Below are 12,500 nucleotides of genomic sequence, written 5' to 3' on the forward strand. Positions count from 1 at the left end.
ACAAGTTTTGCCACATTCCGCGCTTGTAACATATCTTCTTTAACGCTCAATTTCTTTCATTTTTCTACCATACAGATATTTTACCGTACGCCCAAAAACGTACGTATTATATTTTTGTTCTATCATAAAATCACATTTTTCTACGTACGCCAGCTTCGTACGTTTCTATCTTTGCCTTCATAAAATCACAAGATAATTTTATCTTCAAGAGTCTCGCTATTAACATCTTGTAAGATAAATGTACGTCCCAGCTAAAACGTACAAATACTTCAAGTTAAGTAATAATATATCATCGCTATTGACAAATTTTTAAGATCCAAGACACAGTTCTCTCTATATGTTTTAATATTTTTTATGTACTCAAATATATTCAAAGGAAAAAGTACATGGGTGATGCCATAGTCGTGGAAGCGCGTACGCTCACGCTGATCTTCTGACCGCCGGAAGCACGAAACCTCTGATCTGGGCAAAATCGGCAAGCCGAGGAAGAACGGACAGGACACATGCTGGACTGGCGAGAAAGCGTGTTCTTCCGCTCGCGCTAGGCATTTCGATTTCTGACACCTCTTGATTTAAAAAATCAGTTTTTTGATAGTTTTCTCTCTCCACTGGGCTATTTCATTTTAGCCACAGTTTTCAATTGGTACGATTTGCTTCCAAATCTTACAGATGCATTTTAAAAAATTTTTCCATCGCTCGGACAGAAGAGTCGATTGCTCAGTGAGTACGAGTATACATACAAAGTGCATACGGGTAACCAACCCCGTAGGGCTTGCCACATATGGGCCATTCGGTCAAAGACACCGACCCGTGGCCACGCTGTGTGGAGAAAAGTCCGTAACGTAAACGGCACGAAACAGTCAGGACCGAAGCCCCGAAGGAGCTCTGAGACAGCTTCTCGACCGAGATCGTAGAATTGGCCCAAAACCCGCTCTGCTCCGTCCGCCTCGCACGGACCGTGTATCTCTTATAGATACCGAACGGCCGGCAAGGACGCCGGCGCCGCCGGCCGAATAGCACGCGCGCTTATGAGTGTAAACCGCTGCGGCAACAGACCGCCCGGCCGTGCTGTTGTAACATAGCGCGTGAACGAACGAAAAAAATTTTTATAGTAAACATTAAAATAAATTACACTACCGTAAACTAGACAAAAAATTACACATTTTTTCCCAATATGAAAATTTTCACAAACTTTTTAAAGTCCCATCGCATCGAGTAAACTTTTTTAATAACGCGTCCGCACGATTCTAAATGCTTAATCCATATGTGAAATCGTTCACTGATCACGAATATCGCATTTAAAAAAATTACAAAAATTTATTTTTCAAAATAATCAAAAAAAACCGAAAAATCACAAGAGTAAAGTACCATTATTTTAAACAACATGTCGTTCTAAATGCTTAATCCCTATGTAAAAAAGTTATTTAAGCAAGAATATGTAATCGAAAAAAATTAGAAAAATTTATTTTAGCCGTAAATCGAAAATAATGGGGACACCGGAGCTGTTCGAAGCGCCGAGACGCGCCGCGTACGGCCGAATATTTTCTAAGTCCCAACGTACCGATCAAGAGTAAAGTACCATTTTCCTACATTAGATTTCGTTCTAAATGCTTAATCCCTATGTAAAAACGTTAGTTAAGCAAGAATATCGTATTTTTAAAAAAATCTAATGATAGGATTTTCCAGAAAATTGAAAAAACCGAAAAATGTCAAGAGTAAAGTGCCATTTTCTGACATTAGATTTCGTTCTAAATGCTTAATCCCTATGTAGAAACGTTAGTTAAGCAAGAATATCGTATTTTTAAAAAAATCTAATGATAGGATTTTTCAGAAAATTGAAAAAACCGTAAAATGTCAAGAGTAAAGTGCCATTATTTTAAACAATGTATCGTTCTAAATGCTTAATCCCTATGTAAAAAAGTTATTTAAGCAAGAATATGTTATTGAAAAAAATTAGAAAAATTTATTTTAGCCGTAAATCGAAAATAATGGGGACACCGGAGCTGTTCGAAGCGCCGAGACGCGCCGCGTACGGCCGAATATTTTCTAAGTCCCAACGTACCGATCAAGAGTAAAGTACCATTTTCCTACATTAGATTTCGTTCTAAATGCTTAATCCCTATGTAAAAACGTTAGTTAAGCAAGAATATCGTATTTTTAAAAAAATCTAATGATAGGATTTTCCAGAAAATTGAAAAAACCGAAAAATGTCAAGAGTAAAGTGCCATTTTCTGACATTAGATTTCGTTCTAAATGCTTAATCCCTATGTAGAAACGTTAGTTAAGCAAGAATATCGTATTTTTAAAAAAATCTAATGGTAGGATTTTTCAGAAAATTGAAAAAACCGTAAAATGTCAAGAGTAAAGTGCCCTTATTTTAAACATTATATCGTTCTAAATGCTTAATCCCTATGTAAAAAAGTTATCTAAGCAAGAATATGTTATTGAATAAAATGAGAAAAATTTATTTTAGCCGTAAATCGAAAATAATGGGTCGAGCGAATCGGTCGATTGCGCCGAGACGCGCTATGATGCAACAGACGAGCGATTGGAACGCCCGAATATTTTCAAAGTCCCAACGTACCGATCAAGAGTAAAGTACCATTTTCCTACATTAGATTTCGTTCTAAATGCTTAATCCCTATGTAAAAACGTTAGTTAAGCAAGAATATCGTATTTTTAAAAAAATCTAATGATAGGATTTTCCAGAAAATTGAAAAAACCGAAAAATGTCAAGAGTAAAGTGCCATTTTCTGACATTAGATTTCGTTCTAAATGCTTAATCCCTATGTAGAAACGTTAGTTATGCAAGATTATCGTATTTTTAAAAAAATCTAATGATAGGATTTTTCAGAAAATTGAAAAAACCGTAAAATGTCAAGAGTAAAGTGCCCTTATTTTAAACATTATATCGTTCTAAATGCTTAATCCCTATGTAAAAAAGTTATCTAAGCAAGAATATGTTATTGAATAAAATGAGAAAAATTTATTTTAGCCGTAAATCGAAAATAATGGGTCGAGCGAATCGGTCGATTGCGCCGAGACGCGCTATGATGCAACAGACGAGCGATTGGAACGCCCGAATATTTTCAAAGTCCCAACGTACCGGTCAAGAGTAAAGTACCATTTTCCTACATTAGATTTCGTTCTAAATGCTTAATCCCTATGTAAAAACGTTAGTTAAGCAAGAATATCGTATTTTAAAAAAAATCTAATGATAGGATTTTCCAGAAAATTGAAAAAACCGAAAAATGTCAAGAGTAAAGTGCCATTTTCTGACATTAGATTTCGTTCTAAATGCTTAATCCCTATGTAGAAACGTTAGTTAAGCAAGAATATCGTATTTTTAAAAAAATCTAATGATAGGATTTTTCAGAAAATTGAAAAAACCGTAAAATGTCAAGAGTAAAGTGCCATTATTTTAAACAATGTATCGTTCTAAATGCTTAATCCCTATGTAAAAAAGTTATTTAAGCAAGAATATGTTATTGAAAAAAATTAGAAAAATTTATTTTAGCCGTAAATCGAAAATAATGGGGACACCGGAGCTGTTCGAAGCGCCGAGACGCGCCGCGTACGGCCGAATATTTTCTAAGTCCCAACGTACCGATCAAGAGTAAAGTACCATTTTCCTACATTAGATTTCGTTCTAAATGCTTAATCCCTATGTAAAAACGTTAGTTAAGCAAGAATATCGTATTTTTAAAAAAATCTAATGATAGGATTTTCCAGAAAATTGAAAAAACCGAAAAATGTCAAGAGTAAAGTGCCATTTTCTGACATTAGATTTCGTTCTAAATGCTTAATCCCTATGTAGAAACGTTAGTTAAGCAAGAATATCGTATTTTTAAAAAAATCTAATGGTAGGATTTTTCAGAAAATTGAAAAAACCGTAAAATGTCAAGAGTAAAGTGCCCTTATTTTAAACATTATATCGTTCTAAATGCTTAATCCCTATGTAAAAAAGTTATCTAAGCAAGAATATGTTATTGAATAAAATGAGAAAAATTTATTTTAGCCGTAAATCGAAAATAATGGGTCGAGCGAATCGGTCGATTGCGCCGAGACGCGCTATGATGCAACAGACGAGCGATTGGAACGCCCGAATATTTTCAAAGTCCCAACGTACCGATCAAGAGTAAAGTACCATTTTCCTACATTAGATTTCGTTCTAAATGCTTAATCCCTATGTAAAAACGTTAGTTAAGCAAGAATATCGTATTTTTAAAAAAATCTAATGATAGGATTTTCCAGAAAATTGAAAAAACCGAAAAATGTCAAGAGTAAAGTGCCATTTTCTGACATTAGATTTCGTTCTAAATGCTTAATCCCTATGTAGAAACGTTAGTTATGCAAGATTATCGTATTTTTAAAAAAATCTAATGATAGGATTTTTCAGAAAATTGAAAAAACCGTAAAATGTCAAGAGTAAAGTGCCCTTATTTTAAACATTATATCGTTCTAAATGCTTAATCCCTATGTAAAAAAGTTATCTAAGCAAGAATATGTTATTGAATAAAATGAGAAAAATTTATTTTAGCCGTAAATCGAAAATAATGGGTCGAGCGAATCGGTCGATTGCGCCGAGACGCGCTATGATGCAACAGACGAGCGATTGGAACGCCCGAATATTTTCAAAGTCCCAACGTACCGGTCAAGAGTAAAGTACCATTTTCCTACATTAGATTTCGTTCTAAATGCTTAATCCCTATGTAAAAACGTTAGTTAAGCAAGAATATCGTATTTTAAAAAAAATCTAATGATAGGATTTTCCAGAAAATTGAAAAAACCGAAAAATGTCAAGAGTAAAGTGCCATTTTCTGACATTAGATTTCGTTCTAAATGCTTAATCCCTATGTAGAAACGTTAGTTAAGCAAGATTATCGTATTTTTAAAAAAATCTAATGATAGGATTTTTCAGAAAATTGAAAAAACCGTAAAATGTCAAGAGTAAAGTGCCCTTATTTTAAACATTATATCGTTCTAAATGCTTAATCCCTATGTAAAAAAGTTATCTAAGCAAGAATATGTTATTGAATAAAATGAGAAAAATTTATTTTAGCCGTAAATCGAAAATAATGGGTCGAGCGAATCGGTCGATTGCGCCGAGACGCGCTATGATGCAACAGACGAGCGATTGGAACGCCCGAATATTTTCAAAGTCCCAACGTACCGGTCAAGAGTAAAGTACCATTTTCCTACATTAGATTTCGTTCTAAATGCTTAATCCCTATGTAAAAACGTTAGTTAAGCAAGAATATCGTATTTTAAAAAAAATCTAATGATAGGATTTTCCAGAAAATTGAAAAAACCGAAAAATGTCAAGAGTAAAGTGCCATTTTCTGACATTAGATTTCGTTCTAAATGCTTAATCCCTATGTAGAAACGTTAGTTATGCAAGATTATCGTATTTTTAAAAAAATCTAATGATAGGATTTTTCAGAAAATTGAAAAAACCGTAAAATGTCAAGAGTAAAGTGCCCTTATTTTAAACATTATATCGTTCTAAATGCTTAATCCCTATGTAAAAAAGTTATCTAAGCAAGAATATGTTATTGAATAAAATGAGAAAAATTTATTTTAGCCGTAAATCGAAAATAATGGGTCGAGCGAATCGGTCGATTGCGCCGAGACGCGCTATGATGCAACAGACGAGCGATTGGAACGCCCGAATATTTTCAAAGTCCCAACGTACCGATCAAGAGTAAAGTACCATTTTCCTACATTAGATTTCGTTCTAAATGCTTAATCCCTATGTAAAAACGTTAGTTAAGCAAGAATATCGTATTTTTAAAAAAATCTAATGATAGGATTTTCCAGAAAATTGAAAAAACCGAAAAATGTCAAGAGTAAAGTGCCCTTTTCTGACATTAGATTTCGTTCTAAATGCTTAATCCCTATGTAGAAACGTTAGTTATGCAAGATTATCGTATTTTTAAAAAAATCTAATGATAGGATTTTTCAGAAAATTGAAAAAACCGTAAAATGTCAAGAGTAAAGTGCCCTTATTTTAAACATTATATCGTTCTAAATGCTTAATCCCTATGTAAAAAAGTTATCTAAGCAAGAATATGTTATTGAATAAAATGAGAAAAATTTATTTTAGCCGTAAATCGAAAATAATGGGTCGAGCGAATCGGTCGATTGCGCCGAGACGCGCTATGATGCAACAGACGAGCGATTGGAACGCCCGAATATTTTCAAAGTCCCAACGTACCGGTCAAGAGTAAAGTACCATTTTCCTACATTAGATTTCGTTCTAAATGCTTAATCCCTATGTAAAAACGTTAGTTAAGCAAGAATATCGTATTTTAAAAAAAATCTAATGATAGGATTTTCCAGAAAATTGAAAAAACCGAAAAATGTCAAGAGTAAAGTGCCATTTTCTGACATTAGATTTCGTTCTAAATGCTTAATCCCTATGTAGAAACGTTAGTTAAGCAAGATTATCGTATTTTTAAAAAAATCTAATGATAGGATTTTTCAGAAAATTGAAAAAACCGTAAAATGTCAAGAGTAAAGTGCCCTTATTTTAAACATTATATCGTTCTAAATGCTTAATCCCTATGTAAAAAAGTTATCTAAGCAAGAATATGTTATTGAATAAAATGAGAAAAATTTATTTTAGCCGTAAATCGAAAATAATGGGTCGAGCGAATCGGTCGATTGCGCCGAGACGCGCTATGATGCAACAGACGAGCGATTGGAACGCCCGAATATTTTCAAAGTCCCAACGTACCGGTCAAGAGTAAAGTACCATTTTCCTACATTAGATTTCGTTCTAAATGCTTAATCCCTATGTAAAAACGTTAGTTAAGCAAGAATATCGTATTTTAAAAAAAATCTAATGATAGGATTTTCCAGAAAATTGAAAAAACCGAAAAATGTCAAGAGTAAAGTGCCATTTTCTGACATTAGATTTCGTTCTAAATGCTTAATCCCTATGTAGAAACGTTAGTTATGCAAGATTATCGTATTTTTAAAAAAATCTAATGATAGGATTTTTCAGAAAATTGAAAAAACCGTAAAATGTCAAGAGTAAAGTGCCCTTATTTTAAACATTATATCGTTCTAAATGCTTAATCCCTATGTAAAAAAGTTATCTAAGCAAGAATATGTTATTGAATAAAATGAGAAAAATTTATTTTAGCCGTAAATCGAAAATAATGGGTCGAGCGAATCGGTCGATTGCGCCGAGACGCGCTATGATGCAACAGACGAGCGATTGGAACGCCCGAATATTTTCAAAGTCCCAACGTACCGGTCAAGAGTAAAGTACCATTTTCCTACATTAGATTTCGTTCTAAATGCTTAATCCCTATGTAAAAACGTTAGTTAAGCAAGAATATCGTATTTTTAAAAAAATCTAATGATAGGATTTTCCAGAAAATTGAAAAAACCGAAAAATGTCAAGAGTAAAGTGCCATTTTCTGACATTAGATTTCGTTCTAAATGCTTAATCCCTATGTAGAAACGTTAGTTATGCAAGATTATCGTATTTTTAAAAAAATCTAATGATAGGATTTTTCAGAAAATTGAAAAAACCGTAAAATGTCAAGAGTAAAGTGCCCTTATTTTAAACATTATATCGTTCTAAATGCTTAATCCCTATGTAAAAAAGTTATCTAAGCAAGAATATGTTATTGAATAAAATGAGAAAAATTTATTTTAGCCGTAAATCGAAAATAATGGGTCGAGCGAATCGGTCGATTGCGCCGAGACGCGCTATGATGCAACAGACGAGCGATTGGAACGCCCGAATATTTTCAAAGTCCCAACGTACCGGTCAAGAGTAAAGTACCATTTTCCTACATTAGATTTCGTTCTAAATGCTTAATCCCTATGTAAAAACGTTAGTTAAGCAAGAATATCGTATTTTTAAAAAAATCTAATGATAGGATTTTCCAGAAAATTGAAAAAACCGAAAAATGTCAAGAGTAAAGTGCCATTTTCTGACATTAGATTTCGTTCTAAATGCTTAATCCCTATGTAGAAACGTTAGTTAAGCAAGAATATCGTATTTTTAAAAAAATCTAATGATAGGATTTTTCAGAAAATTGAAAAAACCGTAAAATGTCAAGAGTAAAGTGCCATTATTTTAAACAATGTATCGTTCTAAATGCTTAATCCCTATGTAAAAAAGTTATTTAAGCAAGAATATGTTATTGAAAAAAATTAGAAAAATTTATTTTAGCCGTAAATCGAAAATAATGGGGACACCGGAGCTGTTCGAAGCGCCGAGACGCGCCGCGTACGGCCGAATATTTTCTAAGTCCCAACGTACCGATCAAGAGTAAAGTACCATTTTCCTACATTAGATTTCGTTCTAAATGCTTAATCCCTATGTAAAAACGTTAGTTAAGCAAGAATATCGTATTTTTAAAAAAATCTAATGATAGGATTTTCCAGAAAATTGAAAAAACCGAAAAATGTCAAGAGTAAAGTGCCATTTTCTGACATTAGATTTCGTTCTAAATGCTTAATCCCTATGTAGAAACGTTAGTTAAGCAAGAATATCGTATTTTTAAAAAAATCTAATGATAGGATTTTTCAGAAAATTGAAAAAACCGTAAAATGTCAAGAGTAAAGTGCCATTATTTTAAACAATGTATCGTTCTAAATGCTTAATCCCTATGTAAAAAAGTTATTTAAGCAAGAATATGTTATTGAAAAAAATTAGAAAAATTTATTTTAGCCGTAAATCGAAAATAATGGGGACACCGAAGCTGTTCGAAGCGCCGAGACGCGCCGCGTACGGCCGAATATTTTCTAAGTCCCAACGTACCGATCAAGAGTAAAGTACCATTTTCCTACATTAGATTTCGTTCTAAATGCTTAATCCCTATGTAAAAACGTTTGTTAAGCAAGAATATCGTATTTTTAAAAAAATCTAATGACAGGATTTTCCAGAAAATTGAAAAAACCGAAAAATGTCAAGAGTAAAGTGCCATTTTCTGACATTAGATTTCGTTCTAAATGCTTAATCCCTATGTAGAAACGTTAGTTAAGCAAGAATATCGTATTTTTAAAAAAATCTAATGATAGGATTTTTCAGAAAATTGAAAAAACCGTAAAATGTCAAGAGTAAAGTGCCATTATTTTAAACAATGTATCGTTCTAAATGCTTAATCCCTATGTAAAAAAGTTATTTAAGCAAGAATATGTTATTGAAAAAAATTAGAAAAATTTATTTTAGCCGTAAATCGAAAATAATGGGGACACCGGAGCTGTTCGAAGCGCCGAGACGCGCCGCGTACGGCCGAATATTTTCTAAGTCCCAACGTACCGATCAAGAGTAAAGTACCATTTTCCTACATTAGATTTCGTTCTAAATGCTTAATCCCTATGTAAAAACGTTAGTTAAGCAAGAATATCGTATTTTTAAAAAAATCTAATGATAGGATTTTCCAGAAAATTGAAAAAACCGAAAAATGTCAAGAGTAAAGTGCCATTTTCTGACATTAGATTTCGTTCTAAATGCTTAATCCCTATGTAGAAACGTTAGTTATGCAAGATTATCGTATTTTTAAAAAAATCTAATGATAGGATTTTTCAGAAAATTGAAAAAACCGTAAAATGTCAAGAGTAAAGTGCCCTTATTTTAAACATTATATCGTTCTAAATGCTTAATCCCTATGTAAAAAAGTTATCTAAGCAAGAATATGTTATTGAATAAAATGAGAAAAATTTATTTTAGCCGTAAATCGAAAATAATGGGTCGAGCGAATCGGTCGATTGCGCCGAGACGCGCTATGATGCAACAGACGAGCGATTGGAACGCCCGAATATTTTCAAAGTCCCAACGTACCGGTCAAGAGTAAAGTACCATTTTCCTACATTAGATTTCGTTCTAAATGCTTAATCCCTATGTAAAAACGTTAGTTAAGCAAGAATATCGTATTTTAAAAAAAATCTAATGATAGGATTTTCCAGAAAATTGAAAAAACCGAAAAATGTCAAGAGTAAAGTGCCATTTTCTGACATTAGATTTCGTTCTAAATGCTTAATCCCTATGTAGAAACGTTAGTTATGCAAGATTATCGTATTTTTAAAAAAATCTAATGATAGGATTTTTCAGAAAATTGAAAAAACCGTAAAATGTCAAGAGTAAAGTGCCCTTATTTTAAACATTATATCGTTCTAAATGCTTAATCCCTATGTAAAAAAGTTATCTAAGCAAGAATATGTTATTGAATAAAATGAGAAAAATTTATTTTAGCCGTAAATCGAAAATAATGGGTCGAGCGAATCGGTCGATTGCGCCGAGACGCGCTATGATGCAACAGACGAGCGATTGGAACGCCCGAATATTTTCAAAGTCCCAACGTACCGGTCAAGAGTAAAGTACCATTTTCCTACATTAGATTTCGTTCTAAATGCTTAATCCCTATGTAAAAACGTTAGTTAAGCAAGAATATCGTATTTTTAAAAAAATCTAATGATAGGATTTTCCAGAAAATTGAAAAAACCGAAAAATGTCAAGAGTAAAGTGCCATTTTCTGACATTAGATTTCGTTCTAAATGCTTAATCCCTATGTAGAAACGTTAGTTATGCAAGATTATCGTATTTTTAAAAAAATCTAATGATAGGATTTTTCAGAAAATTGAAAAAACCGTAAAATGTCAAGAGTAAAGTGCCCTTATTTTAAACATTATATCGTTCTAAATGCTTAATCCCTATGTAAAAAAGTTATCTAAGCAAGAATATGTTATTGAATAAAATGAGAAAAATTTATTTTAGCCGTAAATCGAAAATAATGGGTCGAGCGAATCGGTCGATTGCGCCGAGACGCGCTATGATGCAACAGACGAGCGATTGGAACGCCCGAATATTTTCAAAGTCCCAACGTACCGGTCAAGAGTAAAGTACCATTTTCCTACATTAGATTTCGTTCTAAATGCTTAATCCCTATGTAAAAACGTTAGTTAAGCAAGAATATCGTATTTTAAAAAAAATCTAATGATAGGATTTTCCAGAAAATTGAAAAAACCGAAAAATGTCAAGAGTAAAGTGCCATTTTCTGACATTAGATTTCGTTCTAAATGCTTAATCCCTATGTAGAAACGTTAGTTAAGCAAGAATATCGTATTTTTAAAAAAATCTAATGATAGGATTTTCCAGAAAATTGAAAAAACCGAAAAATGTCAAGAGTAAAGTGCCATTTTCTGACATTAGATTTCGTTCTAAATGCTTAATCCCTATGTAGAAACGTTAGTTATGCAAGATTATCGTATTTTTAAAAAAATCTAATGATAGGATTTTTCAGAAAATTGAAAAAACCGTAAAATGTCAAGAGTAAAGTGCCCTTATTTTAAACATTATATCGTTCTAAATGCTTAATCCCTATGTAAAAAAGTTATCTAAGCAAGAATATGTTATTGAATAAAATGAGAAAAATTTATTTTAGCCGTAAATCGAAAAAAAGACTGTTCGTTTCTCTGTCTCTCTCGCGCGATCGAAGTATTGATGTTTCCCGGCAAAGTAATGGGATATTAATTAAACTTTATACACGAAATTACTCGTTTTGATCCCCGCTACACAGCCGTATACTTTTTATAATTTTGTGGAATCGGGAACCTTGAAATATTTAACATAACGCGGATCGACTGTCTCTGTCTCTTTCTAGATCGGAATAATCGATGTTTCCCGGCAAACTATTGGGAGATTAATTAAACTTTATACATGAAATTACTCGTTTTGGTCCCCGCTACACAGCCGTATACTTTTTATAATTTTGTGGAATCGGGAACCTTGAAATATTTAACATAACGCGGATCGACTGTCTCTGTCTCTTTCTAGATCGGAATTATCGATGTTTCCCGGAAAACTATTCGGAGATTAATTAAACTTTATACACGAAATTACTCGTTTTGATCCCCGCTACACAGCCGTATACTTTTTATAATTTTGTGGAATCGGTAACCTTGAGATATTTAACATAACGCGGATCGACTGTCTCTGTCTCTTTCTAGATCGGAATTATCGATGTTTCCCGGCAAACTATTGGGAGATTATTTAAACTTTATACATGAAATTACTCGTTTTGATCCCCGCTACACAGCCGTATACTTTTTATAATTTTGTGGAATCGGTAACCTGGAGATATTTAACATAACGCGGATCGACTGTCTCTGTCTCTTTCTAGATCGGAATAATCGATGTTTCCCGGCAAACTATTGGGAGATTAATTAAACTTTATACATGAAATTACTCGTTTTGGTCCCCGCTACACAGCCGTATACTTTTTATAATTTTGTGGAATCGGTAACCTTGAGATATTTAACATAACGCGGATCGACTGTCTCTGTCTCTTTCTAGATCGGAATTATCGATGTTTCCCGGCAAACTATTGGGAGATTATTTAAACTTTATACATGAAATTACTCGTTTTGATCCCCGCTACACAGCCGTATACTTTTTATAATTTTGTGGAATCGGTAACCTGGAGATATTTAACATAACGCGGATCGACTGTCTCTGTCTCTTTCTAGATCGGAAT

Source organism: Megalopta genalis, unplaced genomic scaffold, assembly GCF_051020955.1.
Source record: "Megalopta genalis isolate 19385.01 unplaced genomic scaffold, iyMegGena1_principal scaffold0483, whole genome shotgun sequence".
In the NCBI taxonomy this organism is placed as follows: domain Eukaryota; kingdom Metazoa; phylum Arthropoda; class Insecta; order Hymenoptera; family Halictidae; genus Megalopta; species Megalopta genalis.